The sequence below is a fragment of the Onychomys torridus genome, chromosome 18 (genome assembly GCF_903995425.1).
Source record: "Onychomys torridus chromosome 18, mOncTor1.1, whole genome shotgun sequence".
NCBI lineage: Eukaryota > Metazoa > Chordata > Mammalia > Rodentia > Cricetidae > Onychomys > Onychomys torridus.
In genome coordinates this window covers 55,199,224-55,212,443 of record NC_050460.1, presented here as the reverse complement: position 1 = coordinate 55,212,443, position 13,220 = coordinate 55,199,224, and the positions used below count along the sequence as shown (strand labels likewise).

At 37.0% G+C, this 13,220-nt stretch overlaps 1 protein-coding gene across 1 annotated transcript in view; it reads right to left on the bottom strand.

Moving 5' to 3' along the window:
• Pcdh15 (protocadherin related 15) overlaps nucleotides 1-13,220 on the bottom strand; it is a 1,427,876-nt gene that overhangs the window by 847,145 nt on the left and 567,511 nt on the right. The window contains exon 3 of the mRNA XM_036167862.1: nucleotides 11,765-11,813. The gene's annotated coding sequence lies outside the window, so the exon portion shown is untranslated. The remainder of the gene's footprint in view (nucleotides 1-11,764; nucleotides 11,814-13,220) is intronic.

Here is a 13,220-nt window from a genome sequence, read left to right as displayed (position 1 = left end):
CAACAACAACAAAGAAAAGCAGACACATCAAAGAGGACTAGATGGCAAGATATAATCAAACATAGGGATGAAATAAATAAAATAGAAACAAAGAGAATAATACAATGATTAAATGATTCTTTGAGAAAATCAACATGAAAGACAAACTCTTATGGAAGAGAGAGGGAGAGAGAGGGAATCAATATTAACAAAATCAGAAACAAAAAGTTGATCATATCAACAGACACTGAGGAAATCCAAAGAATCTTTAGGTCATATTCAAAAATCTGTATTGCATAAAATTGGAAAATCTAAAAGAAATGGACAATTTTCTCAATAGATACCACTTACCAAAATTAAATCAAGATCAGATAAACAATTTAAATAGACCTATATTTCCCAAGGAAATAGAAACAGTCATTAAACATCTCCTAATCAGAAAAAGACCAGGACCAGATGATTTCAGTGCAGAATTCTACCAGATCTTCAAAGAAGAGCTAATACCAATACTCTTCAAATTATTCCACAAAATAAAAACAGAAGGAACATTGCCAAATTCATTTTATGAACCACAGTCACCCTGATACCCAAACCACACAAAGGCTCAAGAAAAAGAGAGAAAGAGAAAGAGAGGGAAAGAGAGAGAGAGAGAGAGAGAGAGAGAGAGAGGAACTATAGACCAATCTACATTAGGAAAATAGATTCAAAGATACTCAATAAAATACTTGTAATCTGAATCCAAGAACACATCAAAAAGATCAAGTGATCAAATGGGCTTTATCCCAGAGATGGAGGGATAGTTCAACATAGGAAAATCTGTCAATACAATCCACCATATAAACAAACTGAAAGAAAAAAAAAATCACACATGATCATCTCATTAGATGCTAGAAAAGCCTTTGTCAAAATCCAACACTCCTTCATGATAAAAGTCTTGGAGAGATCAGGTATTCAAGGGACATGCCTAAACATAATGAAAGCAATATGCAGCAACTCAATAAATGGGCTGAGAAAGAAAGCAAGGAAACAACACCCTTCACAAAAGCTACAAATAATATAAAATATCTTGGTGTAATGTAGCACAAATTGTTAGAAGGTCTTATTAATAAAAATAAACTTGGACCAGGTATTGAGGTGAACACTGAAAGATCAGAGAAGCAGAACAAGCCACAGCTACCTCACCTTGCCAATTCCTCAGCTGATCCTGTTTCCTCAAACTGGAAGCCTCTGTGTCCTCATCTGAATGGGTCTCAACTAAACTACTGCTCAAAACCTAAAAAATTAAACAGGCTCTAGTTCCTGGTCCTCACATCTTATATATCTTTCTGCTTCTTGCCTTGACTTCCTGGGCTTAAAGGCATGTGGCACCATTTCTGGCTGCTTCCAGTGTAGCTTTGAACTCACAGAGATCCAGATGGATCTCTGCCTCTGGAATGCTAGGATTAAAGGCGTGTGCCTAACCTCTACATTTAATATTGTGGCTGTTCTGTTCTCTGACCCCCAGATAAGTTTATGGGGTGCACAATATATCAACCACAGTGTAACTCTAATCAAGCAAGTAAAACACTAATATGACAAAATCTTAGTCTTTGTAGAGAGACATTGGAGAAAATATCAGAAGATGGAAAGATCTCACATGCTTCTGGATTGGTAAGATTAACAAAGTCAAAATGGCTGGCCATCTTACCAAAAGCAATCAACAGATTCAATACAATCACAATTAAAATCCCAACACAATTCTTTACAGACCTTGAAAGAACAATACTCAACTTCATATGGAAAACAAAATGCCCAGGATAGTTAAAACAATCCAACATAATAAAAGAACTTCTGGAGGTATCACCATCCCAGATTTGAAGCTCTACTACAGGGCTATGGTAATAAAAACTGCATGGTTTTGGCATAAAAACAGACAAGTGGATTAATGGAATTAAATCAAAGATCCAGAAGTAAATCCACACAACTATGGACACCTGATTTTCAACAGAGAAGTCAAAATTATACATTGGAAAAAAAGAAAGCATCTTCAACAAATGGTGCTGGTATACTGAATGACATTATGTAGAAGCATGCAAATAGATTCGTATCTACTGCCCTGCACAAAACTCAAGTCCATGAGTATGAACGACCTCAACTTAAATCCAGATACACTGAAACCAATAGAACAGAATGTAAGGAGTAACCTTGAACACCTTGGAACAGGAGACAACTTTCTGAATAGAACACCAATAGTTAAGACACTAAGGATGCAGATCCACTGCCAAACATTAGACTGAGCTCAGGGAATACTGTTGAAGAGAGAGAGGAAGGATTATAGGAGCCAGAGGGGTCAAGGACATCACAAGAAATTCACAGAATCTACTAACATAGCTCATAGGAACACACAGAGACTGAACCAACAACCAGTGAGCTTGCATAGGACTGACCTAGGCCCTCTGCATATATGTGAGTTTTGTAGCTTAGTCTTCTTGTGGGACTCCAAACAGTGGGAGTAGGGACAGTCTCTAACTCTTGAACTGGTTTTGAGACCCTGTTCCTTATAGTGGGTTGCCTTGCCCAGCTTTACTACAAGGTAAGGTGCTTAGTCTTACTGCATCCATCTTGATATGGCATATTTTGTTGATATTCATGGGAGGCCTCTGCTTCCCTGAATAGAAACAGAGGAGGAGTGTATGTGGGGGAGGGGAAAACAGAAGGAAAGTGGTGTCAGGGACTGAGAGGAGAGGAAGGAGGGGAAACTGTGGTTGGGATGTAATAAAAGAGAGAAAAGGAAGGGATGGAAGGAGGGAAGGAAGGAAGGAAGGAAGGAAGGAAGGAAGGAAGGAAGGAAGGAAGAAAGAAAGGAAGGAAGGAAGGGAAGAAAAAAACTACAGATTAACATGAGCATCATATATGTTCATGTTTGTCATGTATGTCACAGTAATATGAATACCATGTTATTTCTCAAGGTACATTTTGCTTTTCAATATTCCATACAATGTACTTGGCAATAGAGCCTCAGGGGGAAAAATAAACAAGAGATTCCCCTTCTGATGAAACAGCTCATATGGACCAGAAGAATAGCCCAACAAATGACAAAATGCTGTTGATAATATGTGAGGTTTTTGTGGTGTTTTCTTCCTGGCCACTTCAGCTGTGCATCTCTTATTACAGAGCCGGAAGTATTTCAGTCATCATACATTGCCAACACTTTGCAGGCTGGAGGGAGATGAATCACTTTGTGTAAACATAGTCAGCAAATGAACACATACATACCCATAAACAACCTCCTCTCTCCTTTCCATCCTCCCCTCTAGTTAAATTTGATGTGAAATTAGGTGCAGAATTGAGGTTCAGTGACACACGTTATGTAGCTCTGTCTTCAACACCATGACCAGGTCACTGCAGAGAAAGCTCAATGGAACTGATATGAAGACCTAAGTGAAAGTCAACAAGAAGAGCAGTATCTGTCCCTTCACAACAGGAGACTGTGTTACGTATTTTATATTTTTAATCAGTGTTTTTCATCATTGAAAGCTGTGTGTGTGTGTGTGTGTGTGTGTGTGTGTGTGTGTGTGTGTGTATGTGTGTGTGTGTGTGGGGGTGTGTGTTTAAGCTGAAGAAACTAAGACTTTCCTCAGTAAGTATTATTTGACTTAAGAAAAATATCCAACTTGTATTTCTAGATTTCTACACCTGAAAAGAATCCCAAGGACTATTAGATAATTTTGGTTATTTGTGGCAGAGATCATCTGCCCTGAGATGATCTAATTATAGTAACTGCAACTTTTCCTTCCTCTTTGTTCTCTTTTAAACATCTGATCTATTTTGAAGCTGGAGAAATGGCTCAGGTTAAGAACAGATATTGTTCTTGCAAGAGACTGGACACCAGTTACACATGCCCTTACCAAGCTGTTCACAAGTGTATGTAAGTCCAGTGATTGGAGATCAAACACCCTTTTCTGGTCTCTGGAGAAACCTGCACATGTGTACATAGCCACACAACTAAAAAAAAAAATACATCTTTAAAAGTGTATAACCATTTCGATTAAAAAAAAAAATCATATGGTGTACTTTGCTTCACAAATGCTAGTTTGGAATGTGAGACTTAGCAAAATTCCCAAGATCCTATGCAAGAAAAGGAAATGTATAGGAGCAGAGCTAGCCATGAACATTTCCTGTCTTCATGGGAGTGAGCAAAACAGAAAGACAAACGGCAAGGAGTTTCATATACAGCTCTGGACTCAATCCAATTCTGCTGAACTTCTAAACCTGATAGGCAGAGTCTCTGCTTTTGATCGCTCCAATTGGATGGTCTCATCTCTTCCATGAGATGAGCTGTTTTTGATGGTGTTAGGATATACCAACAGCTGCTCCATTTAGTCTCCAGATGGATCCAAGCTGCTTCCCTTGATGTTGCTGAGCATCTTGTCAGGTTCTTGTTTTCATCTGCTACCTGACTGGGTTATGTGTTTCTTCAGTTCTTTCTAGAAAACCACAGGCTCAGTTTACCATTGCATCTTTAGCGATTGTTCACAGATTCTGAATCCATATGATTTGGAAGTGATACCATTCATATTATAGTCTGATTTGTATTTTTTTATATTTTTCTTTATTTGTTTTATATGTTTAGTTAAAAATAGTATTACATCCTTTCTCTCCTTACCTTTGCTCCCTCCAGAGCCTCCCATGTCACTTTCTCTGCAATCCCTCTCATTCCCCCTACTCTCAAATTGAAAGCCTCTTTTCCTTTGATTATTATACTAATTTAAATCCATTTAATTGCATCATGAGTTACAGTTCCAACAAGGTCCGTCTTGTTAAATGTTCCATGAGATGACTTTATAAGCTCTGCTATTGGTGATGATTTACTTCATGGAGCCCTATATAGTAGCATAAGCCTATATTGGAAAATACTCTAGTTACGCGTAACATGCACCAGTGACCTGACTCGTTGAAGAATTGATGACTCCCCAAATTTGATACCTCCTGTATTTTTACTATTACAACTGTTTAATTGTCAGTAAAATAAAATTGGAGAGTAATGATCCCTGAGGTGGACAGATGTCTGTGGAGCAATAGTTATCCTGCCCTGGTCCAACTGTGCTTTTTCAGACATGGAGGACAACACATGCTTTTTGTGTAGGACTTTTAGGATGGTGAGTATCTAAGTTGGAGTTTCTATTGCTGTGGTAAAGCATCATTACCTAAAACAACGTGGAGAAGAAAGGGTTTATTTCTTCTTACAAGCTATGCACCACCATCAGGGGAAGCTAGGCAAGAGTTCTAGGCACCAAGGCAGGAACTGAGGCCGAGGCCATGGAGGAGTGCTGTTTACTGGATTGTTCCTTGTAGCTTTCTCAGTAACCTTATATATACAGCCCGTCATGGGTGAGACCACACGTAATCGTCTGGGTCAGTCTCCATATCAATCAGCAATCGAGAAAATGCCCTAGAGACATGCCATGGCCAATCAGATGGAAGTGATTTCTCAGTTGTGACTCTCCTTTCCCAGGAATATCTAGATTTGTGTCATGTTAAGGAAAACTAGGAACACACTGGTTAATATAATATGTGAGCGAGAACTCACCACACAATAGTTACACTCAGGTTACCTTCAGGATAATGATAACCAAGTAGAAACGAATTCTCAAAGTGTTCCTTATCTATCATGAAGGGCCATAGAAAATTGTTCTGATAATTCATGGAGGCAAATGAGACAAATTTAGATTAGGTAATGTTTCAAAATACTAAATTCACCAAGTGAACACTTACTAGTTTTAAAAGATTTTATTTATTTAATAAGTGTGTGTGCGTGCCTGAGTGTATATTTGTGTACCATGTGTGTGCAGATGCCTACAGAGCCAGAAGAGGACATTTGCATCCCTAGGAACTGTAGTTACAAGTAGCTGTGAACTCCCTTGTGTGGGTTCTGGGAATTGAACCCAGTTCCTTGGCAAAATTAGCAAATGCTCTTAACCACTGAGCCATTCTCTTCAGCCTCTTTATGCTATTTAAAATAGAAAATGATAATGAATAATGTTCTACTTATTAAGAAGATGAGCATTATTGATTATCATTTTATATTTTAAACAGCATATTTTTTACTCTAGGTCCAAACACTCAGTATCTTGAAGTGAAGGTCATTGTGCAAAGGTCATACAACTTTTATGTCTTTACTTTATTAAATGACTGATAAAAATGAAATGTTCCTTGTAAAATCATTTCTCTTTCTAAAATTCTTTTGACTGATAGAGTACACAGAATCAAAGAAAGGCCCATATATTCAACACTATACTCAGCCTTGAAGCCAGACTCCAGGCTTGACAGTAAGAGCCCACTTTGAAAATTTAAATATTAATTAAAGTTAATCCATTTTAGTAAAGAATTTCAAAATTAAAACTTCAATGCCTATGGGCAAATGAATTTGAAACATGATACAACCTTTAAATGAGTGCAATACAAGAGAGAAACCATCTCACCACTGAACAGATTTAAATAGTATGTTAAGAGTCAGTAGCACACCAAAAATATCCAAGAACTATTGTCCAATGTACACAGGTCTCTATACCAAGAAACACTTTTTTGGGGGGGAAAGAAACCATCAAAAGTGGTCAACAGAAAACTGAAGTAGGTTTAATCTAAGATAGACCGACATCCACCCAGTTGGCTAGTTAGTGTGTCTTATCTAGTTATTTATCCCATACAGGTGATAAAATAAAGAGGCCCAAGATAGGGTTGGGTTCATTTTATACATGTTTAATTTTTGCAACAAGTTATTGTGATCTAGTTGTAAGAACATGTGACTTCATGGGATAGTGTGATCAGAGAGAATTCAAAGTTACAGGAAATGGCATTAAAAGGGGCGCATAACATACAGTAAAGAAAAGACTGCACACAGACTTCTCCAAAATAAAAAGAAAGGGGAAGAGAACAAACCAGTAAACAAGGAAAACATATTGCTATGGACACAAATGGATCTAGAACATTTCACGTGTGCATAGATGACAGAAATCTAAAGGAAAAGAAGACAAGTTGAGAGTGAAAACAAAAAAGATAAGTATAAAAGAATATTTCCCTCATTTAAAGAAGATCACATTTTAAAAATTGAATTTCCAGAGAAACTTAATGAGAAGCCTTATGAAAGCCATCTCTTCCTGGAATTTTAAATTTTAATGGCAAAAAAAACCACAGAAGGTAGGAAGGGAAAAATCACTGAAAGGCACAAGAATTAGATCAGCCCCAAATGGTCACCATTAAACCCTGGCATAGATTAGACAGCCATCTGCAGGGGCAAAGGGGGACGGTGGAGCCTGCATGGGACTGACCTAGGCACTCTGCATGTTTGTGACAGTTGTGTAGCTTGGTCCTCTTGTAAGACTCCTTACAGTGGGAGCGGGGCTGTCTCTGGCTCTTTTACTAGCTTTTGGGACCCTACTCCTCATTATGGGTTTCCTTGCCCAGCCTTAATACAAGGGGAGGTTCTTATTTGTTACTGCAACTTGATACGCCATGTTTTGCTGATATTTGTGGAAGGCCTGCACTTTTTTGAATAGAAATGGAGGAGGGGATGGGGGACTGGGAGGAGGAAAGGGAGGGCTCTGCAGCCAAGATGTAAAGTAAATAAATTTACTTATTAAAAATATCCCATTCTAACAAGTACATTACATGTAATCATCCTGGGAGGGGAACTGACTTGACATAGACATAGAAAACAAAGCACATTTTTTTTTTTTTCCCTAAGGAGTCCATATGAAGACAGAAAAGTACAGAAACTTCACAAGAAATAAGAAATTGTGTCATTAAATGCACTCAAGAGAAGAAATTGAACAGTCCCTGGTTATAAAAGAATCTACTAATTATTGCATATTGCAGTGAAGTCTTTTTAGTACAATGTAGTTGATCATTGACTCATCATTAGACGGAAGCAAATGTACCTTGAATTCTATACCAGTATTCATAGTTATGACAAGACATTGAGCAGCTTGAATTTGAGCAATGTAAGTTGACTCTCTGTGTGTGCATGCATTTCTGTTTGAAAGCACACAAACATTAATAAAAATAAAGTTAAATAATAAAGATTATGATTTATGGATTAAGTTGGATTAACAAATGTCATAAAAGTTTGGTAGGCTGTATTCCTTTTATTATATACAATGACAGGTAAATATCTCCTCAAAAGTATAAGATATTATAATCCATGTTTATAATAGCAAAATATGATAGAAAGAAATAGTGATCTCAAGAGTCTTATAGGCAACTTCTGATATGAGATTTCATGGAGACATTAACCATTTGCAAAGCATACATCAATGTTTCAGGTGTTGCCTGTCACAGACTACCCTCTCCCGGCAGCCCCATATTCTGACCCTGAGAAAAAACTTTCACAGCACCAAATGCCTTAGCTCTTTTGTATTCTTTACCTAAATTATCCATCAATGACTTAGGCAGCTACCTCTGTTGAGCACGCAGCATTCACAATACTTGGATTAGTTGTGGTTTTGTGTTTCTTTCACAGAGATATGGTTCCCTTACCAGAAAGTTGACACTTGGCAAGAAAGGGTGTGCTAATGCAGCACATTGTTAAGGGAAAATCAAGGGTGTTCACAATGTAGCCATTGACAAGAAATTTATAATATTTGAGTGTTTATGGGGCATCTGTGACAATGGTGGGAAAGTTTTGCTTGGCCATGCTGTCTTGAAGAGAAGACTTCACATTTCAGGCTCCTCCCAAGTCTAACATGATGGTTGATGTAGATAGAGCTGAATACAGAAGTCAATTTTATGAGCAACCTAAGCCAATGTGAAGGTAATATTGGCAAGCCAGACTTAAAAGTAAAGATATAACAAAGCATAAAATAATACTGAATTAAAAGGTATTTTAGATTGACCTGAAGTTTTGAAAAACCAAAATATTCTGAAATTTACATAACTGTCCTTGGACTATTCATGTTGCAATATTTAATAAAAATAGCAACCTAGTGAACTTATGTGTTAAAACTAAGATAAGAATGGACAACTAGAAACCAAGTTTCAGAAAGAAAATTAAACACACACACACACACACACACACACACACACACACACACACACACACCTAAATGAGGTCAGATTATATAGTGAGACATTATTTACAAAATTCATAGATATGAAGACAGCCAGTTCAGGCAGCTTTTGTATATGGCTAATGTCCTTTGGGCGTGCTGGTAAGAAGTAAAAAATGTTAAGTATTCTAAAATGTTCTGAAAGTCTCTTTTACTAGCACTGATTAAAAGAACAGAATACCATATGCAACCAACAGATTTCTTTTGCATTTTCTGCCTACTGAGAATACTAGAGAATTTTCTTGTCTCAATCATTCTCAAACTATCTTGCAATGGCCTATCTATACATATTCATCATGCTGACAGCAGCATCATGAATAAATATGCAGATAAGAAAACAGAATTGCATCCCTTTATCTTTTAAATATGGGGCACACGTAAAAATAGATACAGGAGGACAGATTATTAGAACGAACAATAAAAATAGGCAGAGTGCATCCTATCCTGTCCTGATAAGGTAGAGCAAAGGCAAGTACTGAGCACTCTGCTTGTGTGTGTTCACAGCTCCTCAGTCTTCTCCTGGAAGTGAGTAATCAGGGCTAAGCATTAAGAAACCATAGGTTTATTCCCTTTGTGGGTTTTCATGACACATCTGTGGATTGCCAATACCCCACTGCCACCATTCAGGCAGTGGAAAGAGGCAGGCATTTGAGTATACAGCTGGAAGATTATAAAAGATGGACCGTGAGTCTTGAGCTAACTGTCAAATGATCTTCTTTTGAGATGCTGGCAATGACCTAAAAGGCCGGGGACAAGTTCAACATCTGAGTAATTTCACCACAGGCACAGTTTTATAAATGATGATCTGGAATGAACACCATAAAGAAGAGAGCTTTGCCTCTAGGCATTACTTGCCGTGGTCAGGAATTATTGGTTAACTTCTGTTTTGTTTGTTTTGGGGTGTGTGTGCGTGTGTGTGTGTGTGTGTGTGTGTGTGTGTGTGTATTAATTGAAAGACAATTTGTTCTTTCTTGTCATTCATTAACTCAAGGATAAAAAGAATATTTAGTCTCTATTATTTTGAAGGAACTATCACAAGAAATTAAACTAACTTAATCAAGGGATTTTCAACAGTTATAACTGTTTACTTTGTAAAAACATATGTAACATTGGTGATGAATAAACCCCAAGATATATAACAGCATAGAATATTATTTTTAAAGAAACAAAACAACTAGCATGATACAAAGGAGTTATTTTTACTTAACTTTGAAGTTAGCTCTTCTATACTCACTTAGGGATATAATCATAAAGCATTCATGTATAATTTCATAACCCCCCTCCAAATACACAGGCGAACACAGAGAATCAGATGAGAACCCAAAACTTGAAAAGATTCCAAATTCTTCTGCACAGATGTCTACTTCTTTGAAAGTTCTGATGAGAACTAACTCACAAAAGCATGGCTGAAATACTAAGCCTTGATTTATTTAGAATCAGAAACAACTAGCTCCTCTTGCAAAAAGGAAGCTCAACTGCGTGGATCCAATTTCCCTTTATAATGAAACCCATCACTTCAGGAAGAGCTATCCAAAACCTTCCTCTCCTTCAATGCTCCTGAACACTGGGGCATGAATGGTGGTGTTCTGTGCCTGATCTTTTCCTCCTTTCCTTTTTTTACAGTCACTCAAGCAGAAAACTGAGAGAACTGTGGCTGAATGAGACTCTCCAGATATGGAAGAAGGCACAGATAAGCGGGTGCATGTAGCAAAATGTTTTGTCTTAAAGCTTTTCTATCTATGATATATAAAAATATTCAAAGAATGTATCAGCCAGGTGGTGGTGGCCCACGCCTTTAATCCCAGCACTTGGGAGGCAGAGCCAGGTGGATCTCTGTGAGTTCAAGGCCTGCCTGGGTTACAGAGTGAGATCCAGGACAGGCACCAAAGCTACACAGAGAAACCCTGTCTCAAAAAACCAAGAAATTCATTTTCATAAAGGCCAGTATTCTTCCAACTTAGTTAAAAGTAAATACTGAGAATTAAAACCTTTAAAGATCTAAGAAACATATTTTTAAAGTCAACACACACCACCATAATTTTGGACAGTTTTTAAAATATCATTGTGAAATTTATAATGTGGCTTATTTCTTTTCTCTTTGTATAAATGTAGATAGACAAATACTAGTAAACACATACATGGAAGAGAAATGATAGACAGATGGTAGATGTATAGATAATAGATGTTTTAAGATAAATTATATTATTGGAGAGATAGATTATGCATACAGACAATGATGTAGTGGATTAATAGAGAGATGAGATGATTGATAGATGATAGAGATGTGATAGAGAAATGATATATACAAGATGAATAAATGATACATAGAAAGGTAGAAAGATAATACTTAAATAATAGATGAATGTATAGACAGATGATAAATACATAGATGATTATCGATGACAGATAAATGATACCAGATGATAGATGACATATAGGTTGATGATCAATCAACCACTACATTATAGTTGATATATGACATTCACTAGAAAGTCATAGTTGTGAACATTTTAACTTTGCTTCACACAGTTTATATCAAGAAGAATAATAGAAACAGACATGGTTCTTAACTGTGTTTTCAGTGTTATAAATGGATAACAACCAGCAATATTTGACAACATACAAAACACAGACATAGCTTCAATTTACAAACCAATGAATTTTGAAATTTTTACCTAAATGCAAAATACAGCTGACCCTACCTTGTTCATAGAGCTTGAGGGTGCATTCAGAGCATGACAATGCAAGTTCCTGTAAACAAAAGAAACCATTAAGTCAAAGGCATTTGAAAACTAGAAGATTATGAAAGAATAGGAAACTGATTGCTGACTCTTAAATATTTCTTTATAATTTCTGGGCATGATATATTTTTATGGCCCTACAAGTTATCAGAAACAGAAACACTCTCTTTCTCTCTCTCTCTCTCTCTCTCTCTCTCTCTCTCTCTCTCTCTCTCTCTCTCTTCTCTCTCTCTCTCTCTCTCTCTCTCTCTCTCTCTCTCTCTCTCTCTCTCTGTGTGTGTGTGTGTGTGTGTGAGAGAGAGAGAGAGACAGAGAGAGACAGAGAGATAGTGAATGGTGTTACATATGTTAAATGTCATATTCACTTAGTTTTGTTTTCAGTTGCTTTTATGTCCAGATACTGGTTCCATCTGAAATTTGAAATCCTTCAAATTTAAAGGAAGCATGAAAATAATGGACAATGGTTAGATTTGTTGAACTAGATTTCTCTATTGGAATTGGACAATAGGTATACCTGAGTAATACATTAGTCACACCTGAGTAATAAAGCAGCATGCAGGAAAAATGTCCATATCCATACAAATACACATGGTATAGTTTTGTTAAAAATGCAAGGGTGATGTATGTCAGAATTTTATCTTTTGAGGAAGAGAGAAACATAGTTTGAGTCAAATAATTGATTTGTTGATTGTTTTATGTTAATTTTACATCTTTTCATTATTGCATTTAACATTTTTCGTTATATGAATGTGCACATGTGTCTGTAGATATGTGCACATATGTGAAGTTCCCTGAAGAGGACAGAGGCATCAGATCCCCTGGACTCACAGTTACAAGCAGTTGTTGAGATGCTTGAGATGAGTGCTGGGAACCTAATTCATGCTCTCTTTAAGAGTGGCACATGCTCTTAACCACTGAGCCATTTTTCGAACCTCCTACTTTAAATATGCAAAACCATAAAATGTGATTCTTTGGTTTGGGGACAACATAAACATGTTAATATTGGTGAGAAGAGTTGAAATTTCTATTACCAACCCACCACACTCTCTGTTTTGACAGTTATTTCAAAAGCTCACTCCATCTCTCATTTACCACCAAAATACATATGGCCCTCCATCTATACACAACAAATTGTGTTACATGTTTACTAACATTAAATTCACATGTTCATTCATATTGAACTTGGACTTTTGAAGAAAATATAAAAATGAGATTAAACAGGTAGGTCCAGGTATTTGCTGATGTTAACATGAAAGCAAAGTTGCTTGTACTGAAGTGAGAAGTGATGCAGCCAGGTCATCATGGAAGCAGGTGGATGTGTGGTGACTGAGGCCCCATGTGGGGAGAGAAGGAGGTTTCCTGAAAGTCAGCATTCTTCTTAAGGACATGTAGCACCTTTAGGACAAGAAATGGACAT